Raw genomic sequence first — 21,880 nt, 5'->3', positions numbered from 1 at the left:
AAAGTGCTAGGAGTCAAAGTGACCTTGCAAAGCGCCCTTTAAATTCTTTAGTTACTCTTCATGTATATACATTCTTAGTATAAAACCTGCTTTTTATGCTTTTTCTCACAAGAAACAGACAGGGTGAAAAAGCAAAATAGACAAATTACTTACCATATACATTACCGTATATGGTATTATGGGTCAATAGCACCCCAAGGGTTTACAAAATCCCTGTATAAACCTGAATTTATAAAACGCTTCTCTAGTGCGAATGCCTCCTTTGGCCCCACCCCCGATCCTAGCTATCTCTTTGCTTACTGCTTACTAATTCAGCTTTTGGGTTCAATACATCTGCATTTGATTGCAAACATCCTGCATCCTCAGCCCTGCAGGTAGCCAGACACAGAAAACTGCCTCATACAAGTCATACCAATTAGTCCACCTTGCACAGTACTGTCTACAGCACACTGGATGGTATTCACCTGTTGTTGAGAGCAAACCCACTGAAATTAATGAACATAACTTGCTGCCATGGACCAATGTGCAATGCACAAGGAAGATAACTGTGCAGAAGTGAAGGGGTACAGATCTATCTCCCTGGAATTCATTGAGTGGCCAAAGCACTTGAAAATAATTGGTTGTTGCGGGGGAGGGGGGCCTTCCTTGTGGTGCTCGCCCTGCACAGCAGCTCTTTCCAAATAATTTAATTATCTTTTAATTTGAGATAAAACCATATCTCATACATTTAGCAAGATTGTTTTGTGTATGTGAACTTTTCTTCTGCTACTTGCGTTACATACAAATGCAGGACAGGGTGTGGATGAAATGAAACAAATTAGGTCAGCTACTTTAGAGGGGGCCTTTTCAGTAATGATACCCCACCTACCTTTAAGTTTCAAAAATGCCTAACAAATCTATACACTTCAACAGCATACAAGGAAGAAGGGAGGAAAACAATATAATTAAATTAATATTAAAAGTAAACATATACACAAAACGCAAATTTGGGTCGTTTTGTTCACAATCCCTGGAAATTATTAGTAGTAGTATTGAAAGTGGGGGTAGTTAACATTCCTCCCCCAGCTTAATTATTTTATTTTATTACATATAACAATACAAATCCCCTTTGAAATAATAAACATTTACTTACTTACTTACTTACTTACTTACTTACTTACTTATTTAAGAAATAATTTATACTGCTTGTAAACATCTAAATGGCTTACAATAAAAATTAAAATTAACACAAAAGCAGTTAATTAAAATTAACAGTTTGAAATATTAAAAGATGTGTTTTATTATAATAATGGCGGTTAGCATTGCTAATAGAAGCAGTTGCATATCTGTATTCCTTTTTTATTCCTTTTGTCAATCAGGACATTTACAACTGCATTACTCTCAAATAGTGACGCTAACTCGGACAACTGAGGTTTTGTGTGCCCTGGCCTTGAGAAATACGAACTGGAAAAAAGAGGGAATAAGAAACAAAATATCACCTGTCTCTGTGGACCTTCCCTTGCCAGCATGTGATACAATTGTTGCACAATGTAGATTTGTTGCATCTGGAGGGCACCACATTTGCTACCTCTGATGTATAGCCAGTATTATAACTTGCCAAAACACCTCTCCAAAATGAATTTTGGGATACCAAGGGTTTAAAAGAATAGTTCTTATTTACATATAACAATAAGAATCATTTTGCTAACAATCAGCCCTACTGGGCAATTTAAAAAATTGATCTAATGAAGCAGATTTAAGCGCCTGTAAGGGCACATGTAGGGACGCGGGTGGCGCTGTGGTCTGAACCACAGAGACTAGGACTTGCCGATCGGAAGGTTGGCGGTTCGAATCCCCGCGATGGGGTGAGCTCCCATTGCTTGGACCCTGCTCCTGCCAACCTAGCAGTTCAAAAGCACATCAAAGTGCAAGTAGATAAATAGGTACCGCTCTGGCGGGAAGGTAAACGGCATTTCTGTGCACTGCTCTGGTTCGCCAGAAGCGGCTTAGTCATGCTGGCCACATGACCCGGAAGCTGTACACCGGCTCCCTCGGTCAATAAAGCGAGATGAGCACCGCAACCCCAGAGTCGGTCACGACTAGAGCTAATGGTCAGGGTTCCCTTTACCTTTACCTTTACCTTTAAGGGCACATGTACTGCCACAACTCTGCACTATGCTCATGAGCCCCTTAACTAAATAATAACCAAAATTCCATGAAATTAAAATGTCAATATGTTTCCAAGATTAGGACTTGAAAAACTACCAGTAACTACCAAGCCATAGTTCCAGGTTCTTATATAACAAATACTATTGCTTAATTGATTATGTCAACAAAATTTTTGAGGTTACTGACTGGGATTATTTATTATTTTTAAGCCCCACATTGGACAAAAGATATCTACATTGCAGGGAGTTGGACCATATGACCCACATGATCCCTTCCAACCCAAAATTCTATGAAAAATACACTTTACACACTTATTTAGGCATCCACAAATCTATTCACCAGCTCTCCAAGGATGAGTGTTCCTTGCCCTCTAGTGTGGACACTGAGAAGCCCCTAACAGACTCAAATTTGTGCTACAGTTTGGGAAAAGCTAAGACTTGTGCTGTTTCTTAGCTGTTTATAATCTAACACAAAAAAGAAATATGCTTGGTTTTCTCTAAGGCCATCTGCACATGCCAGAGGACCTTGCATGTGTAGAGGGGAGATTAAGTAGTGAGGACTGAAAGAGCCTGGCTAGTAATTGAAGCAAATACTTCTGGAACACAGAACCTGTTGTTAGGACATCAAAACAGGACCATATGAATCTGCCATTTGCATTGCACAAAAGTGAAATCCTATATATGTCTACTGAGAAGTAGATACCATTAAGTTCAATATGGTATGCGACTGTAGTCTTAAAGATTAATTCATTAATTTTAAAACTAACTTAATTACCACTGAATTTAACTTGGTATTTCAATTTTACTATTAGAATACAATAAAGAGGGGTGATCAGTGTATCAGTTATTTTGCAGTGCTTATCAGAAGGTTTCACAAACTGTTTTTGTGGGAGAGCAGGTATCAGAGGAGGAGGAGCAAGGATTACCTAGTACATGTTTCTTTACCAAGACCTCTGTCAATCCCAAACTACTTTTTAAACTTTGCACATGTTTAAGTATGAACCGACTTGGACCCTACAATCATCATGCGAGACCCTTCTTCATGTGTCTCCTCTGCAAGACGTCCAGAGGGCAACAACACAAGAATGGGACTTTTCTACAGTAGCTCCCTGCTTATGTGATGGTCTCCCCAGGAGGCTCACCTGGTGCCTTCATTACATACCTTTAGTCCCCAAACAAAAAGATTCCTCTTCTACCAAGCCTCTAGCTAATTGAACAATCTTATAGTCTTTTAAACTGTGTGTGGGGTGTTTTTGTTTCTTATTATTTTAAGTGTTGTTGCAGTTGTTATTTTTATATTGTAAACCACCCTGTGATCTTCAGATGAAGAGTGGTATAGAAATTTAATGAACAATAATAACAAGCAGTAGTAGTAGTTGTTCTTTTGTGATCTACCAATAGAAAAGGAAAACCACTAAATTAGGTAAGCAGTACCACACAAGTACTTTGATATTCTGCACATAGTCATTAACATACAACTAGAATATATATTTTGAAAAGATAGTGTAATAGAGATTATCTACTTATTCACTGGACTACTTTTTCTAATGAGCACTAATTAAAATAACTGCTCCTTATATTTAAAAAGTCCAAATGTCTACTTCTGTTTTCATTTATTTGTTTATTTAATCTTAGAAAACTAAAGCTTGGCTAATACTGTCAAACTAACAGCAATAAATTTTGCTAAGGGTACTGAGCAGACATTCTTCAGAACCGAAATCATTTTTGCAGTTTTCTGAAACCAGTCCACCCTTATCACTTCCACTGTTCTAGTCAAACATATTATTTCACTTTCTCTTTCTTTAGCACATATTGCAAAGACATTTAACAAGTTTTTTTAGTGTTGCAATCACCATTGAACCTGACCCTTTTAGTTTATGCTAGACTTCCAATGCCTGTTGTCTTTGTCTATGGAGTTTTCTTAGCAGGGATACTGGAGTGGCTTGCCGGTACCTGCTCCAGGTGGATCACGTTTGGTCAAAACTCTCCACTATGACCTGTCCATCTTGGGTGGCCCTGCATGGCATAGCTCATAGCTTCTCTGAGTTATTCAAGCCCCTTCACCATGGCAAGGAGACAGTAGTGCCTGGCGTGCTCTGGTGCATGGGGTCACGAAGAGTCGGACACGACTAAACGACTAAACAGCAAACAGAGTTCCAATGGTATCTCTAAGCACTACACTGGCACCAGAATTTAAATGGTAGCAAGAACTCCTTTCAGGAGCCAAAATTACTTCTATGTCCCAACTAATTTCTCATTCTCCAGTGCTGCAATCTGCACACGTACTCAGTACATGCAGAAAGAAAGTGAAGACAGTACAGAAGAGGAATCATTACAAGACACAGAAGCAAAGTAAAAAAACCACCTCATGAATAGAATCAGATGTCACTTCAAGGGAAAAACATGTGAATTCAATCATGACTAGAGTGAAGAATACAGCAGCAAAAAAGGAGGAACTTAACTATTCACATCATGAAAATCTAATATCAGAAATGAAGATAATTCATCAAAGGGTGCAATCCTACACACTTACTTGGAAGTAATCCCCCATGAAAATGGAACACTCCAAGTAAACCTATATCATAGGCTTCAACACATGGTCAGCCGATAAGTGAAAGACAGCAGAACTAGCCTTTTTGAAGCAGATTTTACCGTATTTTTCGCTCTATAAGACGCACCAGACCACAAGACGCACCTAGTTTTTGGAGGAGGAAAACAAGAAAAAAAAATTCTGAATCTCAGAAGCCAGAACAGCAAGAGGGATCGCTGCACAGTGAAAGCAGCAATCCCTCTTGCTGTTCTGGCTTCTGGGATAGCTGCGCAGCCTGCATTCGCTCCATAAGACACACACACATTTCCCCTTACTTTTTAGGAGGGGAAAAAGTGAGTCTTATAGAGCAAAAAATACGGCAATTTTTTTAAAAAATTCACCACTGAGGTACTTTTAAGCAATACATTCTCTTAGCCAGCACACTTCTGGATAACATAATATACAGATCAGCCTTACTAGCTAGGCAAATAAGAGATTGCTTTTTGCTTGGCATGCACACCATGCAAAATATGTTATTTCATTATTTCACTGGAATGTGAAGAGAAATTATAACAATGAAGCAGTTTTCCACCATTATTAGTTTTTGGTTTTTTATGAGCAAAATATATATTATGCTGTGCTGTTGTGACATGTTATCTTTAAAAGTGAATGCATGAGTTTGGACAGATACAAAAACAAAATTTGCTCCTTCCTCTCTAAGCACTGACTTGACCTAAGTGGTGAGGTATTGGAGAAAACTACTTCAGTGTTTTATAAAAGAATTTTAAAATGCAGTATAATGGTACTTGAAATGTCAGAACAACTGAATATCATGATATTGATAGCAGTGCTATAACTCTACTCCTCTTGTGTCGAAAGCTGAAAGGGGCAGTAAATAAAAAGTCTGTGAGGACAGTAGGTTGCCCCTCCCTAAATAATGGAACTTGCAAGGGTCAGCAGCAGCAATGGGATGGACTTCCAGGGGAGAAACATGGCAGACTCAATGTCTTCTGTTGGCAGGTTGCCGATGAAATAATTACATGGTGATTGATTATATCCAAGACATAAATCTATAGAATTCACTCTGGAGATAAGAGTGAACAGGGGATTAACATCTGATGCTCAGAAAAAAGCTGTTTTCTATGTCTGGAGCCCGAGAAGTTGTCTGGGATCTCAGATGGAGGTAAATGACTTAGAGAGAAGGAATCAACATGCTACCCAAAAGCCACGTAAGAGCCCTGAGAAAAGGTATTAAAAAAAAATGTTTCTCTGTTTGCCAGTTGAGATTTACATCAGGTGTGTAAGCTACTTGCTGGCTTTAAGAAGAGTCTATCATTAAAGAGCTGAAGGCAGAAAAAAGCATGGTCTAATTATCTGAACCAAGAAAGTTTTAAACAAGCATGAGAGTTCTGAGAACTAAGAATCTTTATTTTTAATTCTGTTTTTCCAACAAAAGTGTTGCCTTGAAATCGAAAGTAATTTTGCTACTTCATATTTGTGGGAAAGGAAAGTGTTTTGTTAAGAGATAATGCTGTGAAGATCTTAAGGTGGAAACTAAATTGTTAAGATCAAGAACATTTAACATACATTGTTTGACATTCCATTGACTGTTGGCATCCTTCAGCAATTGTTTGATGAGCAAATAAAAGTGATTAGAGCTGAGATTGATGAAATGAATGAAAGTAGACAAAAGGATGAAACCAAAACTGGAATTAAAGATGACACAGGGATTTCAGAAAACAATATGGATGAAGGATTGCCAGAGCAGGAGGATATAGTGGTAGAACTAGAGGCAACATGGTGAAATGGAGAATTTCTTCACGCAGGTGTTTAGAAAAATGAAACAGCCAAGTGGCAGAGTTGTGGTGTTGCAGGAGTGGAATCAGGCCATGTATGGAGAAATGAAGAGACATCCTGAGCTGAGAGAGATAGAGCTGAGAGAGAAAGAACTCTGTGTACAACTTAATAGTAAATTCAGAAGGGAAAAACCTATCAAACCTCTGGTGCTATTCTTGAAAAAAGAATGGAAGAATCCTTTACTAACTCCTTTGTCATGGACAGATCGCCCTGGTTAAGGATTTCCAGTTCCTGCTAACCTCTGTAGGGTGGAATATCAGCCAATCCTGCTCTATATGCTCTGCCTCTTCCCTGCTCCACTGTATTAAGTACACCAAGGGCAGTGTTGATTTAGGTACCACCACTAACAGTGCTATGGAATTCCCTTCCAACAGAAATCCATTAGGCCAACTCTATTAAAGTGTTTGGATGTCTAATTAAAACTTTTTTTTCTGCCAAGCATCTGTCACTGCAAAGGGTGTTGACATTAAAATTTTGCAGCTGTTTTAAATTTTGCTGCTGGCTTTAATTATTAGGATTTTGCTGTTTAGCTTTTGATATGATTTTATATTATTACTTTGTAAGTTGCTCTGAAGGCCTTAGCAGAGGTTATGAGAAAGAGTTGTTTAAAAAAGGTATGCTGGTTGCTATCAAACCATGGTTTCAGATATCAGCAAGGAAAACAGAAACATTAAGGTGTGCCACACCATAACTGCTTATTTCAGTCATTAATTGGCACAGATAAATTAGCCAATGTTTTTGATAGTGGGAAAGCAGACATGTAGAAGACACCCCAAATAAAGTCACTTTACCATAGAATACAATCTAGTTTATGACAGAAATTCAATTTCCTTCATATCAAAACCATTTCCTTTATATTAGTGTAAAACTGAAATGTAAAAAGTAACTAATCTTTACTTGGCATATAAAACTATGTTATAGTATGTAACAACTGTGGCTGTTTGCTAACTGTTTCAGTTATATAGTCAGAATACCCTACCCTGCTTTCCTTGTAAAATGTTGCAATCCTGTTTAAAACAAAACTATAATAAAACTCCTTGTGCAAACCGAAATCATGCCAAATCCATTTGGTGAATCAATGTACTTCCCTGCAGTCTAGCCAGGCATAGAAATTAAACAGGAACATACACGGGGCACAGGTTTTTAACACAGCAACTTTATTTTACCCTATCTTACATGGATAAAAATAGTTACCATGAGGTATACATTTTATTAAATATTGATAATCCCAGATTAATGTGTGGATGTCTGAAAACAGGTATATTTACACAACAGTGAACCTCAAAAGTTTTGGAAGATTCAAATGCACTGAGACTTACTCCAAAGTAAGCACACACAGGAATCCTAATACAGTGGTACCTTGGTTCTCGAACGTAATCTGTTCCGGAAGTCCATTCGACTTCCGAAACTTTCGAAAACCAATGCGTGGCTTCCAACTGGTGCGGACTGACAGCTGCATCAGACGTTCAGCTTCCGAAAAATGTTCGAAAACCAGAACACTTACTTCCGGGTTTTCGCTGCTCAGGAGCCAATTTGTTCATCAACTAAGCCGTTCGAGAACCAAGGTTCCACTGTACATGAGATCAGAATGTAGGAGAAGTTAATATTACAGCTGTTCACAAGGATATAGACCAGCTTCTATGAAAACGCAGTGCCACTGAAAGACTATATACCATACTTTTCGCTCTATAGGACACACCCGACCATAGGACGCACCTAGTTTTAGAGGGGGAGAACAAGAAAGAAAAATTCTCTCCCTCTCTGCGCAGCGCCACTTCAGCGAAGCGGCAGGAAAAACGGAGCCCCTTCCATTTCTCCTCCTACTTCGCTGAAGGGGCGCTGCGCAGAGAGGGAAAGTTGCACAGCACCTTTCCAGCGAAGTGAAGCCAGGAGAGCAAGAGGGATCGGTGCGCACTGATCCCTCTCGCTCTCCTGGCTTCAGCGAAAGCAACATGAAGCCTCCGGAGCGCAGCGGGAGCTCTGGAGGCTTTTGGCGGCTATCCCTGAAGCCATGGAGCCTGCATTCGCTCCATAAGACGCACACACATTTCCCCTTAATTTTTAGAGGGGGGAAAGTGCGTCTTATAGAGAGAGAAATATAGTATATAGCAATTATAATAATATATTTCTTGTACCCTATCCATCTGACTAGGTTGCACCAGCCATTCTGGCAGTTTCCAATGAAGTATAAAGGAAAACATTAAAGGATCAAACATTAAAAGCTTTCTGAAACACGGTTGCCTATATATGAAAGGATATCTGAAAATATTACATACAACTATTGTGTCAAGTAACATTATCTGATATTAATCACCAGTTCAGAACATCACCTAAAATCTAGATTAGATTTAGGTCCTATAGATTTAGGTTTAGGTGATAGGGAACAAGCTGCAGCAAAAGCTTATGGGCTTCCCTTCCCTGCTTTTTTTATGTGCAAGAAGAGTGAAAGCTTCCACTTTTACTCTAGAACTAACCATAATTCCATGTCACGTTCAAATCTAGGGAACTGTGGCTTGTTCTAACCAAAGTTACTGAACAAACCAGGATATGAAATCACAATGTGTTCTTAGTTTATTTAAACTTTGGTTAAAACAAGGCATAATAACCCAAGCCCATACATAATTTGGAACAGTGGTTTGATCTAAAATTGAAGCAGGAGCTTTCATTCTCTTTCTTGCATACAGACAAGGAGGAGTGGTAAATGTATAAGCCCAGAGCTCATTACAGCTTACTTTCAATCACCCAAACATTGATTGCAGAACATCTGAACCAGCATTAGAAACTCAGATATGTAAGCTATTCACCAAATGGCACCTTAAATCTAGGTTTCAGTCGCCACAACAGAATGTCTAGACACCTGGGGCGGGGGGGGGGGCGGCAAGATTGCAAAGCAATACAGTAAATACACCGTCAACGTTAATATATTTAACAATTCAGTTGCACGTTTTACAAATTATAGGTTCCCCACCACCAGCACCACATGAACTAATACTGCAACCGTCGGGGGTGGGGGAAGGGAGAGAGAGATGCCTCTCAGGGAGACCTGGCTGGTCCAGCGTGGCTGCTCCAAGGTGCCAAGCAACTGCCTCATGAAAGACAGGGCTGGGCAAGCTTGGCAGTGTAGGCACAAAGGCGAATGTGCTTCCCCTTCTTTCTCCCTAGGTGCATTTGCTTGGAAGTATGCCCCATACTTCAAGTCCAGAGGGACATTTTTACCCTCAAGAAAGTGTGCCTAGGATCGCAGCTTGTCCGGCAGCACAGAAGCAAAGTTTGCTTCCCGCACAGCAATACAAAAGCACAAGACGTGTGTCTTTTGCTGCACGCGAGTCTCCTGGCTCATGTGGGAGCCTCACCCAGCCAGATTGAGATGTCAGTCACCAACCTGGCATCTGGAAATCTCCACTTTGTCGCAATTGGACCCATGCCAGTCACAAAACACGCCTGGGGAATTCTGAACACTTGTCTGAGCCAGACCATATATCAGTATCATCAGCCATAGAAAGATTCCCACAAAGAGCTTAAGTCTTGCTCTTTCCATGGGAAACTATAGGCCTCATAGAATCTTAAGAGTTGGAAGGGAACCAAGGGTCATCTAGTCCAACCCCCTGCAATGCAGGAATCTCAGCTAAAGCATCCATGACAGATGGTCATCCAACCTCTGCTTAAAAACCTAAAAGGAAGGAGAGTCCACCACCTCTCATGGGAGTCTGTTGTAATGCCAAACAGCTCTTATTGTCAGAAAGTTTTTCACATGATTAGTCAGAATATCCCTTCTTGTAACTTGAAGCCATTGCCTTGAGTCCTACCCTCAAGAGCAGGAGATAATAAGCATGCTCCCTCTTCCATGTGACAGTCCTTAAGATATTTGAACATGGCTATCATATCTCCTCTCAATCTCCTCTTTTCCAGGCTAAACATACCCAGCTCCTTCAATCGTTCTCATAAAGCTTTGTTTCCAGACCCTTGATCATCTTGGTTGCCCTCCTCTGCACATGTTCCAGCTTGTCAAGATCCTTCTTAAACTGTGGTGTCCAGAATTGGACACATTATTCTAGGCGTCCTTATGCCAAAGTAGTTTTACAGGCTCTGCATCTTACTCCAATCCACTGTGTGTGACAGTGCGCCGATATAAACTTTCTCCTCTGGTTAACAGACTCTGGCCTAATTCTCACCTAGGGAGTGTCCAGGGTCAGCAAACTTTTTCAGCAGGGGGCCGGTCCACTGTCCCTCAGACCTTGTGGGGGGGCGGACTATATTTTGGGGGGGAAACTGAACAAATTCCTATGCCCCACAAATAACCCAGAGATGCATTTTAAATAAAAGCACACATTCTACTCATGTAAAAACTCCAGGCAAGCCCCACAAATAACCCAGAGAGGCATTCTAAATAAAAGGGCACATTCTATTTATGTAAAAACACACTGATTCCCGGACCGTCCGCGGGCCAGATTTAGAAGGCGATTGGGCCGGATCCGGCCCCCAGGTCTTAGTTTGCCTACCCATGATCTAGGCCATACTACTTCACATAACGGAATGCTCCTCAATACTAAAGATTCCCTTCACAGAAAAACTGAACTCTCAACACGTTACTCATGTGAAGGGCTCTCATGTATCAATGGAGGAGCAGGGTCATGTTGGTAGCTGCACCCTTAATATTTCATGACCAATGTCTCTCCACCCCAAGCTGTGTTAGAAATTAGTCAGGCACCAGACAAGTTTTTTCGTCTGGCACAGGTCCAATTGTGACCACATAAAAATCTCTGGGTGACAGGCTGGCGACTAAGGAAAGCAAAATGTCACTCAGAGAAGGATCTGAAATATTTTCCTTGAAGCCTGGGCTTGTTTTATTCTAGATTGTTTTATATTTTAATGTGTTGTAAACTGCTTTAAGATTTGTTCTTCAAAATATAAATCAGTGTAGAAATTAAATTAATAATACTGTAATGACACGGTGGCGCTGTGGGTAATACCTCAGCGCCTAGGGCTTGCCGATCGCATGGTCGGCGGTTCGAATCCCCACGGCGGGGTGAGCTCCCGTCTTTCGGTCCCAGCTCCTGCCCACCTAGCAGTTCAAAAGCACTCTTAAGTGCAAGTAGATAAATAGGTACTGCTTTATAGCGGGAAGGTAAATGGCGTTTCCGTGTGCTGCGCTGGTGCTGGCTCGCCAGAGCAGCTTCATCACGCTGACCACGTGACCCGGAAGTGTCTCCGGACAGCGCTGGCCCCCGGCCTCTTAAGTGAGATGGGCGCACAACCCTAGAGTCGGACATGACTGGCCCATACGGGCAGGGGTACCTTTACGTAATGACAATAACAACACCCCACTGGAAAAAAATGGTTCCTAGATATTCTATTGTGGTGACCATAACCCAGGTTTTTAAGGTGCCATTTAGCAATCAGATTATATATCTGAATGTCTAACACTGACCCCAAGTGTCCATGCACTGAACACTTAAAGAGCAATACCTACACATGTGCTCACACTTAAAGATAAACAGATGCCACACATGGATGCTGGGAGGCAGAACTAGTTCAGCTGCAAAACAGCTACACTTTTCTAGTTCACAAGAGAATTATCCATACCAGTAATTGTGAACAAGAATTATGCACCAGAGCAGAAGACTCTACTAGTCTTTTCTTGCATCTGTATTCTGCAGTGTATAGTCCAGATACAGGTTCTATCTCAGAAAGAAAAAGCACTGTGTGCCACCTACAACCACCTACTGCAGACAGCTCATATATTTTCCAACTCATTCTACTCAGGCCCATTCCTGCTTTGCTTCTTGAATCTGCAAACATTTTCCCAGTACAATACCTACTCCTCCCCCCCTCATGAGTTGGAACTGCCTTTTGAAAAGTGATTTCAGCGTTTCTCTATAGACAGCAACTTTGTCCTATAGATCAACCACTTCACCCCAATCAGCTAACTAAAACAGACGCAACTTTCAGAAGTTCCAGATCCTCCTCCCCTCATGAACCTACAGGTAGTGCATGAAATCCCTGCATGCATTACCCTGTATATTTTTTTGTTCACTAAAGCAGTCAGTTCTAAATCTGAATATTCAATAATAAGCAAGAAAAGTCACACAAGTCAAAGAGCAGTCAAGTTCATAAATAGAATTTAAAAACATTTTAGGAGCTATTTCTGCTCATAATGAAGTTGTAAATATATTTTCACAAAAATTATCAGTTACTGTTACTTTTGTCAAAATAAATTAAAACAATTCTTTAAAAAGATAGTTAAAAAGACTCTTAAAAAACTAAAAACTCCCTTAAAAGAATCAAGTCTTCAAAAAAGTTATATGAGCCAAGAAAGTCTTTAAAAGAATCCTTCCAAAAAAAATTAAAAATTATAAGGTAGCACCTTAGTGACCAACTGAGTAGTTTTAGGTATAAGCTTTTGTGTGCATGCACACTTCTTCAGATCCTTTTGTTACTTTTGTGTAGCTTACATAATACATAAAGCATGGTTGATCATAACTACATTCTATGTTTAGACAGAGCAACTACGGAAGTATTTAATTCTTGCATTTGCCTGCCAGGGAACAAAGTTTCATTCATACTAAAGGGATGGACTGTCCTATGTCACTGGCCTTTCTCCAATTAACTAACTACAACTTGACATTCCCCCTTTTTCGTGTTGTCCCCAGGCAAAATGGGACTGAGAACTGGGATGGGGAGTGAGAAAAATAGCAACACAGTTTGCAAATGTGGAAGATAGGGGGTCCCTGATGGTTAGAGTGAAGGAGAGAAAGAGAAGTGGAGCTGATGCAGGGATAGAAAAATTAATAATTGGGAAGGGACAGAAACCAGGTAAAGGGACTTTGAATGATTGGCGAGCATTTGTGTAAAGGAAAAGGAAAAGACAGACCACAAGTTGACTGGCAGGGTTTTAAAATGAACTGTTCTCTTCTAAAAATTAAAGTTTCAGTTTAATTCACTCACACTCAGATTTTAAACTTAATTCAAAGACAATTCCTTTAAAAAAACTGCTTACAGCCTGATCATAAGAGCAGTACTGCTAAATCAGATCAACAGTCCATATAAGACAGCATTCCTTTTCCACAGTGATCAGTCACATGCTTCCAGTAAGCTCATCAGCATAGAACAACTTGGAGGTTCCATTTTACTATCACGGCCAATTGCTACTGATAGTGTTTTGAATCTTCTTTTTAAACCAGCTAAGGCAGTGGCCATAACTTAATACAGAATCATAGAACTGTAGAGTTGGGATGGACGAAATGGACATCTAGTTCACCCCAGCAATGCAGAAATCACTGCTATATAGAGAATCACATCCAAAAACACAATTCCAATTAAGTAAACTTGGACCTTGGTTCTCGAACAGAATGCGTTCCGGGAGTCCTTTCGACTCTCGGAACTGTTCAAAAACCAAGACACGGCTTCCGATAGGCTGCAGGAGCATCCTGCAGCCAATCGGAAGCCGCAGAAGCCACACCAGATGTTCGGCTTCTGAATTTTTTTTCAAAACCGGAACACTCACTTCCAGTTTTCAGTAGTTCAGAAGCCGAAACGTGCGAGTTCCAAGGCATTCAGCAGCCAAGGTATGACTGTATACTTAAGGTTTTTAAGGCCTATCATATATATATTCAATCCCCTTTTCCAACCCATGCATTTTACTGAAGTTCTACAATGGCTAAGTTCACATGTCATGTTCAACAACAATTCAAAACAAAACATGGTTTAAAGTGAACACACAGCATGCTAGTAGTGCACGTTGCTCAAGAGTTTTTCATTCTGTTGCTGTTCCACTCTTGCTACTCTGCACTGTTGAGAACAAGCCAGAGTGTGGCTTTGTGATTATGTCTGAACTCAGGCTTTCAGTTTCTCCCTGAACAAGCCACAAGCAATAATCAAGGTTTATTCCTGACTTACTGCTCACTGTTCATTTAGAGAGAGAAACTGAAAGCCTGGGTTCAGACATCACATATTTGTTTTCCAATGATGCAGTGTGAGTGGGATAGGAGCAGAGCAAGAGCTTTATTGGAGCATATGCAAGTACGCTGCCCATTAACTACACCATGGTTTGTTGTTAGCTACAGATTAATATGCCATGCAGACTGGACCACTGTATATTAACAAAAAATACTCGTAAATAACTTGTGAACCTAACTTGAACTCTACCATCTGAGATTAAAGGTCCACATAGTCCAGCTTCCCATGTCCCACAGTGCATTGAGATGCCTCTTGGAATTCCAGAGCCGAGCTTGAAGGCAACAGCACTATCCCATTGATGCTCCTCAGCAACAAATACTTAAACACATACTACCACTAATACTGGAAATTCCATATACCCATCAATGACTAGTGGCCATTGACAGGCTTATACTCTATGAATTTGTCTAATCCCCTTTTATAGCTATGTAAGATAGTGGCCAACCACATCTTGTGACAGCAAATTCTATAAATTAATTGTGCATTTTATGAAGTACTCTCATTCGTCTAGCTTGAATCTTTTGCAAACCCCTAGAATTAGGAGGAGAGAGAAGATTTCTCTCTATCCAGTACTCCAAAATATGAATGCTTTTATATAGATCCCTCGTCGCCCCTTGGCCACCTTTTTTTCCTCAACTGAGAAGTCTGAAACATTGTAGCCTTTTCTCATAGTCAGTTTTAGAAATTCAGATATGTAAGCAAATCGCCAAATGGCACCTTCAACCTGGGTTATGATCGCCACAACAGAATGTCTAGTCACCATCCCCCCTAGTGATGTTTATTATGAATAATATCATTATTCATTTTATTTATATATTGCTTTATATTTTAAAGAAAAATGTCAAAGTGGTTTAGGTAAAGGTAAAGGGACCCCTGACCATTAGGTCCAGTCGTGACCGACTCTGGGGTTACGATGCTCATCTCGCTTTATTGCCCGAGGGAGCCGGCGTACAGCTTCCGAGTCATGTGGCCAGCATGACTAAGCCACTTCTGGTGAACCAGAGCAGCACATGGAAATACGGTTTACCTTCCTGCCAGAGCGGTACCTATTTATCTACTTGCACTTTGACCTGCTTCCGAACTGCTAGGTTGGCAGGAGCAGGTACAGAGCAACGGGAGCTCACCCTATTGCGGGGATTCGAACCGCCGACCTTCTGATCAGCAAGTCCTAGGCTCTGTGGTTTAACCCACAGCGCCACCCATGTCAAAGTGGTTTACAACACATTAAAACATCAAATATAACAATCCAGAATAAAACAAAATCGAACTTCCCAAAAAATTTTCAGATCCTTCTCTAATTGACATTTTGCTTTCCCCATGTTTATTTACCTACTTGATTTATATAGCTGCCCCGTAACAGAGTGCCCTAGGAAGCCAGTGTGGTGTAGTGGTTAGAGTGTCAGATTAGGACCTTGGAGATCAGGATTCAAATCCCCACTCAGTCATGAAGCTCACTGAGCGACCTTGGAGTCAATCACAGCCTCTTAACACAGGGTCACTGTAGGGATTAACTGAGGAGCAGGATGAACCATGTACTCCATGGAGGAAAAAGGTGGAATATAAATGTAATAAATAAGCTATTCTGCTTACCTGCTTAAGCAAGCTGGAGAGGCCAGCCAGGTGGAGATGTCTCTATGTGGTCGCAATTGGACCTGCACTAGTTGCAAAACATACCTGGCACCTGGCTAATTTCTAACACTGCTCATAGTAAATGAGTTCCAGCCCTCTGATCATTCTGGATGGCCTTTTCTGTACCTTTTCCAGCTTTACAGTATGGGTTTTGAAATGTGGTGGCCAGAACTGTACACAGTAATCCAAGTTTGGCCATAGTATACATAGTATAACTGCATTACAATAGTAGTTATCTTATTTTCAATCCCTTTCCTAACAACGAATAGCATGTAATTCACCCTTTACATAGCTGCCGCACACTGGGTTGACATTTTCATTGAGCTATCTACCAGGACCCCACATTCCCTTTCCTGTTTAGTCACTACTACCAGTTTGAACATCCATCAGCATACAACTGAGAGATAGCCAATTAAATCATAATCAGAGCAGACCCACTGAAAACAATGGAGTCAAGTAATTTTTCCACTGTATGTCTAACTTTGATTATCACTCATAATGTGAAGTTTTTTGTGCTAACATGCATCATTTTACACTTAACTGAAAACTTTAGTTTGCTTCAAAATAGGGAAGTGTTGGGGCTCAGCGATAGAGCACCTGATTTCACACAGAAGGTCCTACTTTCAATCCCCGGGTGTCTCCAGATAGGGTTGGGAGAGAACCCTACTTAAAACGCTGGAGAGCCACTGCCAGTCAGAGTACATAATACTGAGCTAGATGACCAATGGCCAGACTTTGCCTTCCTCTGTATAATCCTATTAAACTTCCGTCTGCAGTGCAAGTAAGACTTTACGACCACTGACTTTAAAAACCAACGATAAATTCCTGAATTCTGACTACTGAAGTTTAGCATTAATAAGGTTGTTAAGCTCTTCTGAACTCCTAGCTGACAGCTAGAACCAGACCATGCTTCAAGAAACTTTGGTTCATTTTCCTAAACTACTGAACATAGCTCCCTGTGAGACACATGTCTATGTGTTCCAGATTTAATAATGCCAGACTTTTAAACCTCCATGAGCAATGTTTGTTCCCAAAGATCTGCAGGTAAATTTTTCCTGAAGCCAACATACACTGTCTTCAAAAGAAAATACTATTAGTTGTATACACTGAGGCTACAATACTATACTAACCCTACCAAGGAGTACCAAATGCAATGTAGCTGTCTTCTAAGTAGACATGTACAGGACTGAGTTCAGTAGAATTCACTGATTTCAACAGAATTCAACTTTATCTAACTTGTCAGTGAATACCATATTTTTTCCGTCTATAAGACGCCCCCATGTATAAGATGCCCCCTATTTTTGAGGACTTGGATTTAAGAAAATGGGGGGAGGGAGATGGCCCCATGTATAAGATGCCCCCTAAATTTTGACATTATTTTAAAGGAAAAAACCCTAGTCTTATACATGGAAAAATACAGTATACTGTGCACCTTCTACATAATTAGTAAGAGAAATATTATTAATTTTATTTATTACTCACCCTTTACCCTAAGGTCCCAGGGTGGGTCACAACAATTTAAAATGCAACATTAAAAAGTTTACAACCATTCAAAACTTTATAGCCACAGAAGTATGGTGATTCCTAAATATATACATTTCAGATATCAAATGTCAGGGTAAAAAGGTGTTTTCAGCATTGTCTGAAAACTGTTTAGCCAAGGTACCAGATATACCTCTGTGGGACAGGAGTTCCACAACTTAGGGGCTTCCACAGAGAATGCACTCTCTTATATCACCTCCTGCCCCCTCCCCCAAGCTTCCGAGGGCAACCAAACTACCAAGATGGCCCCCACTGCTGAGCTTAACACCCAAGAAAGTCTGTAGGGAAGGAAATCATCTCTCAGACACTTATTTTTAGAAAACAAAAAACAGTAAGGCAAAATAAAACTGTTCAAAATTCTTGTATAAAACTAAAATACCTGTACAATTAACCAATTTCATTCAGTATCATATATCTCTTTTCTGTCACTATTACAAAAGTTAAAACTCATTTCCCCACGTTTCAGTACCAAAATTACCAATACATAATGCTACGTATTACAAATATCTACTAAGGATTAAGGCAAGGAAATTCCCAGTCATTAGAAAAACCATAGCCAGATTAAACCTGACAAAATCTCTTTGAAAGTAAACTAAGGACAAGAGTAGCAGCCAGTTATAAGAAATTTCAAACTTTACTATGTGCAACTGCTCTTAAAAAGGATATTGAGGCTGCAATCCTGAACATGCTTACCAGGGAGTAAGCCCCTCTGATCTCAGTGGGGCTTATTTCTGAATAAACATGCACAGCATAGGGCTGTAAATATAACTTTTCTTTATTCCATATTTTTATCAATTTCATAATACTTTGAATTTTTGAACAGAACTTAGTTTGAAATAACTTAGTTTGAATACTACCACTCATGCAATGAAACTATCCCTTCCTCTCCTTCCTCCATAATAAACCTTCACCTAATCTTCTCTGTGGGTTCCAGAGAATTGCACTGAAAATGTATTTTAGAAAATGGGCAGTCTAAATTACTGTATGGCATCAAAATGCCAATCTACTTTCTAACTTTCTTCTAACTGTCCTATTCTGTGCAGGGAAACAACAACCATGACAATTTAACTCAGACTTAGAAGAGTTTAAAAGAGTTGTCTAAACAGACATGTTAACTTTCGTTCAAAAGTTTACACACAGTAAAACTGGGTTATACCATACATTTTACCATGACATGCATTAGTTTTATAATTCTTGAAACAATACTATAGTCTGGCAAGTAGAATGGTATTCCTACCAAGACTCTAAAAGAAGACAGCTCCAAGTTAGGGTGCTATCCAACTAAGTTACACTCAGAGTCAACCCACTGAAATCAATTTAGTCCATTTACTTCAATGGGGCTACTTTGAATATGACTAACTGGAACTTTCACATGCAATTTTAAACATACTTACTGGGAAATAAACCAATGAAACTAATGAAAACAGCTAAACTTGCTTCTAAGTAAATATGAACAAGAATGCACTGTAATTCATTGATTTTAGACTCCAGTTACTGAAGCATCTAAGGCTTGCAACCATGCTTTCACAAAATAAAAAAATTAAATGGAAATGAAAGAATTCAACTATAATTTAATATATAAATAGAATAAGTTTATATGAACAGTCTATGTGCTGTTCTTTATCTACTCAGAAGCAAGTCTCTACTCCCAGTAAACATGGTTAGAATTGAAGCTTTAATACTTTATCTGGAGTTTAAGGCTATGCAAAGTGAACTATTCTCCTAACTGATGGCAATGATACAGTACTGAAGGCTGTAGTTTTCAATACAGCTTCCTGGCTAAGAGTACACCCTTGACAACACAGTAAACATTCAAATTCAAAATCTGCAATGCATTGTGTTTTGTAGCATAAATTCTTCTCTATTTAAATACAAAAATGAAACACTTCTCTATCAGAATAGTTCATAACAATTTCTTGACATGTATAGCCTTCCTTACCTGTGAAAACCACCTAACAGATTTTTTAAACATGCAAAGCAGACAGTGCACCCCATCTGAAAAGTTGCTTTGCCAGCAAAGATCACAGGATGGGGCAAACTGAGTGCTCACAGCAACATATTGCATGTCCTTAGGTCAACACAACAAGCAAATGTACTAGAGCAAGTATTTAGGCTTAAGGTGCCAACCTTTCTGGCAAGAAATGAGCTCTCTCTCTCTCTTAATAGTTTCAGGCAAGTTCTATGAAGAATCAGGTTCATATTAAACTAATTTTCCCCAGTGAGGAGATTATCATAACATCTGTATGTCAGCAATACAATCCTATGCATATTTACTCAGAAGTTCCATTCAATTTAATGGGAGGTGTCCCACTTAATTCAATGGGACTTCCACCTTTGCATCCTGAGAGTTCAACTTCTTGTCTATGTGAAATCCAGAAATAGTATTGACTCAAAAATTGCTTTAGTACATGTACATACATAAGATTAAGATAACACGTGAACTATATTAGTTAATCTGTTGGTTAACTTAATAGATTTTTTTTGATAACTGAACAGTGACCAGACAGCTAATCAAAGAGTCTTGATGGGAAAAGCCTTTACCCATTTAGTTGAGTATAGACAACTAAAATGTGCAGCATACTCATTTGGAAGCAAGTCCCTTTGCAATAAAATCTACTTCCTAGTGAAAGCAGTTTGGGATTGGCATAAAATGCAATTAAAGAATGAGAAACGAATCATTTGGGAGATGCTTATTCTAGTTGGGATAACTGATTTCACCCCACCACATGACAGAAGCATCCAATTCAGATGAATTATTTTTGCTTCTGGCGTCTTTGGCAAGGGAATGAAACCCTCCCTGAGTACATGGGTACAAGTGACCCTGGCGTGACGGGAAACACCAGATTTCCCATGGCCAAACCCGACTTCCATACCAGTCAACCAGATACCTACTGAGGAGCACCTAAAAATCACCCGTATCCCTACAACAGGTGCTATGTGAGAGCTGCTGACTTTCCGCCACTTGCCCAGGGGGTTACGAAGGAAACTTCTTCCTTCCTCCCCTCTGCCATCCTGGCCCAGGTACGGGCGACGCCGGGCTCTCAGGACCAATCCCATAGCCAGGTGGCAAGGGTCTCCCAGGCCTCAGCCGTCACCTTCACGATTTAGAGCACGGACGGAGCTTGCCCTCGCCTTTCCAGGCCTAGCCGGAGAGTAACGGCGGGTGGAGGGACAGCCGGCACCTGCCTTTCCTCCCGCTGGGTCGGCCACCTCCTTCTCCTCCCCACCGGGGCGGCCAAGATTCCCTCTTCAAAATGGCAGCGGCCCCTCTCCCTGTGCCGTTGATCCGGCGGCCCCGCTGCCAGAGGCCCTGCCGCTTACCCGTGTGTGGGGCGGTGGCCGCCTCTAGTCCGCGTCCGGGGGCCGCAGTCGTCGTCCTGCTCCTGGCCGAGGCCTCCTTTCCCGGGATGCAAGGAGGGAGGGGGTGGCCGGGGGCGGCGGCGGCAGCAAGCAGGAGCGGCGGGTGGTGGTGGTGGGTTCACTTCATTCCCCGCCTCAGCCAGCGGCCCAGCCCAGCCAACGTCTCCGCAGTCCTCCTCCTCCTCCTCAGCCGGCTTGCCTCGCTTAGTCCGCCACGCTCGGGCCCTGGGCAGAAAGGGAGCAGAGCAGGGCCTCGGCCCCGGAGCGGAGCCCACAACCCACCTCCCTCTTGCGGGAGGAGGGCAGCCCGGCCCGGCGGGCGGATCCGCGGCGTTTCCTGGCCGGGCAGATTTTCTATCGCTCACAAAATGGCGCGCGTTCCAAACCTGCGCAGCGATCGGCAGCGGGGCCCGGGCACGGCGCGGCGGCACCTCAGCTCCGGCTGCTGCCTGAGCCCAGGCCAAGCAGAGCGGAGAGCGCAAGAGCGGCGCGGGCGAGAAGGGGAGCGCAGCGCTGAACCGAGCCCCCGGGAACTCCTCGCTCTCCCTCTCTCGCTCGCTCGCTCGCTCCCTCTCCCTCGCGCCCCCTCCCTGCCTGCCAGCCAGTCAGTCAGTCAGCCCCCCGCTCTCCTCCCCCTCCCGAGCGCTGCTGCCGCTGCTGCTGATGCCGCCGAGCCGGCTTCTCTGGAACTGCGCTTCGGAGCACTCCTGTCTACACGCACGCTCACCCCGCTTCGCCTCGCTACCGCGGACCAAAGCGGGGTAATTCTTCCGTTTCCTCCGCGAAAAAATCCGAAGGGAGATGAACCAATGTAAAGTTATAATTCGGGCGGGAAGGAATTTTTTTTTTTTTTCAAAAA

The 21,880-nt window shown here is 41.5% G+C and overlaps 1 protein-coding gene across 1 annotated transcript in view; it reads right to left on the bottom strand.

The window, feature by feature from the left end:
* The window catches only part of DYRK1A (dual specificity tyrosine phosphorylation regulated kinase 1A), a 100,226-nt gene extending 78,346 nt beyond the window's left edge, over positions 1 to 21,880 (bottom strand). The window contains exon 1 of the mRNA XM_081859880.1: positions 20,983 to 21,880. The gene's annotated coding sequence lies outside the window, so the exon portion shown is untranslated. The remainder of the gene's footprint in view (positions 1 to 20,982) is intronic.

The sequence above is a fragment of the Podarcis erhardii genome, assembly GCF_964252035.2.
Source record: "Podarcis erhardii genome assembly, chromosome: 4".
In the NCBI taxonomy this organism is placed as follows: domain Eukaryota; kingdom Metazoa; phylum Chordata; class Lepidosauria; order Squamata; family Lacertidae; genus Podarcis; species Podarcis erhardii.
This window is presented reverse-complemented; position numbering and strand designations above follow the sequence as displayed.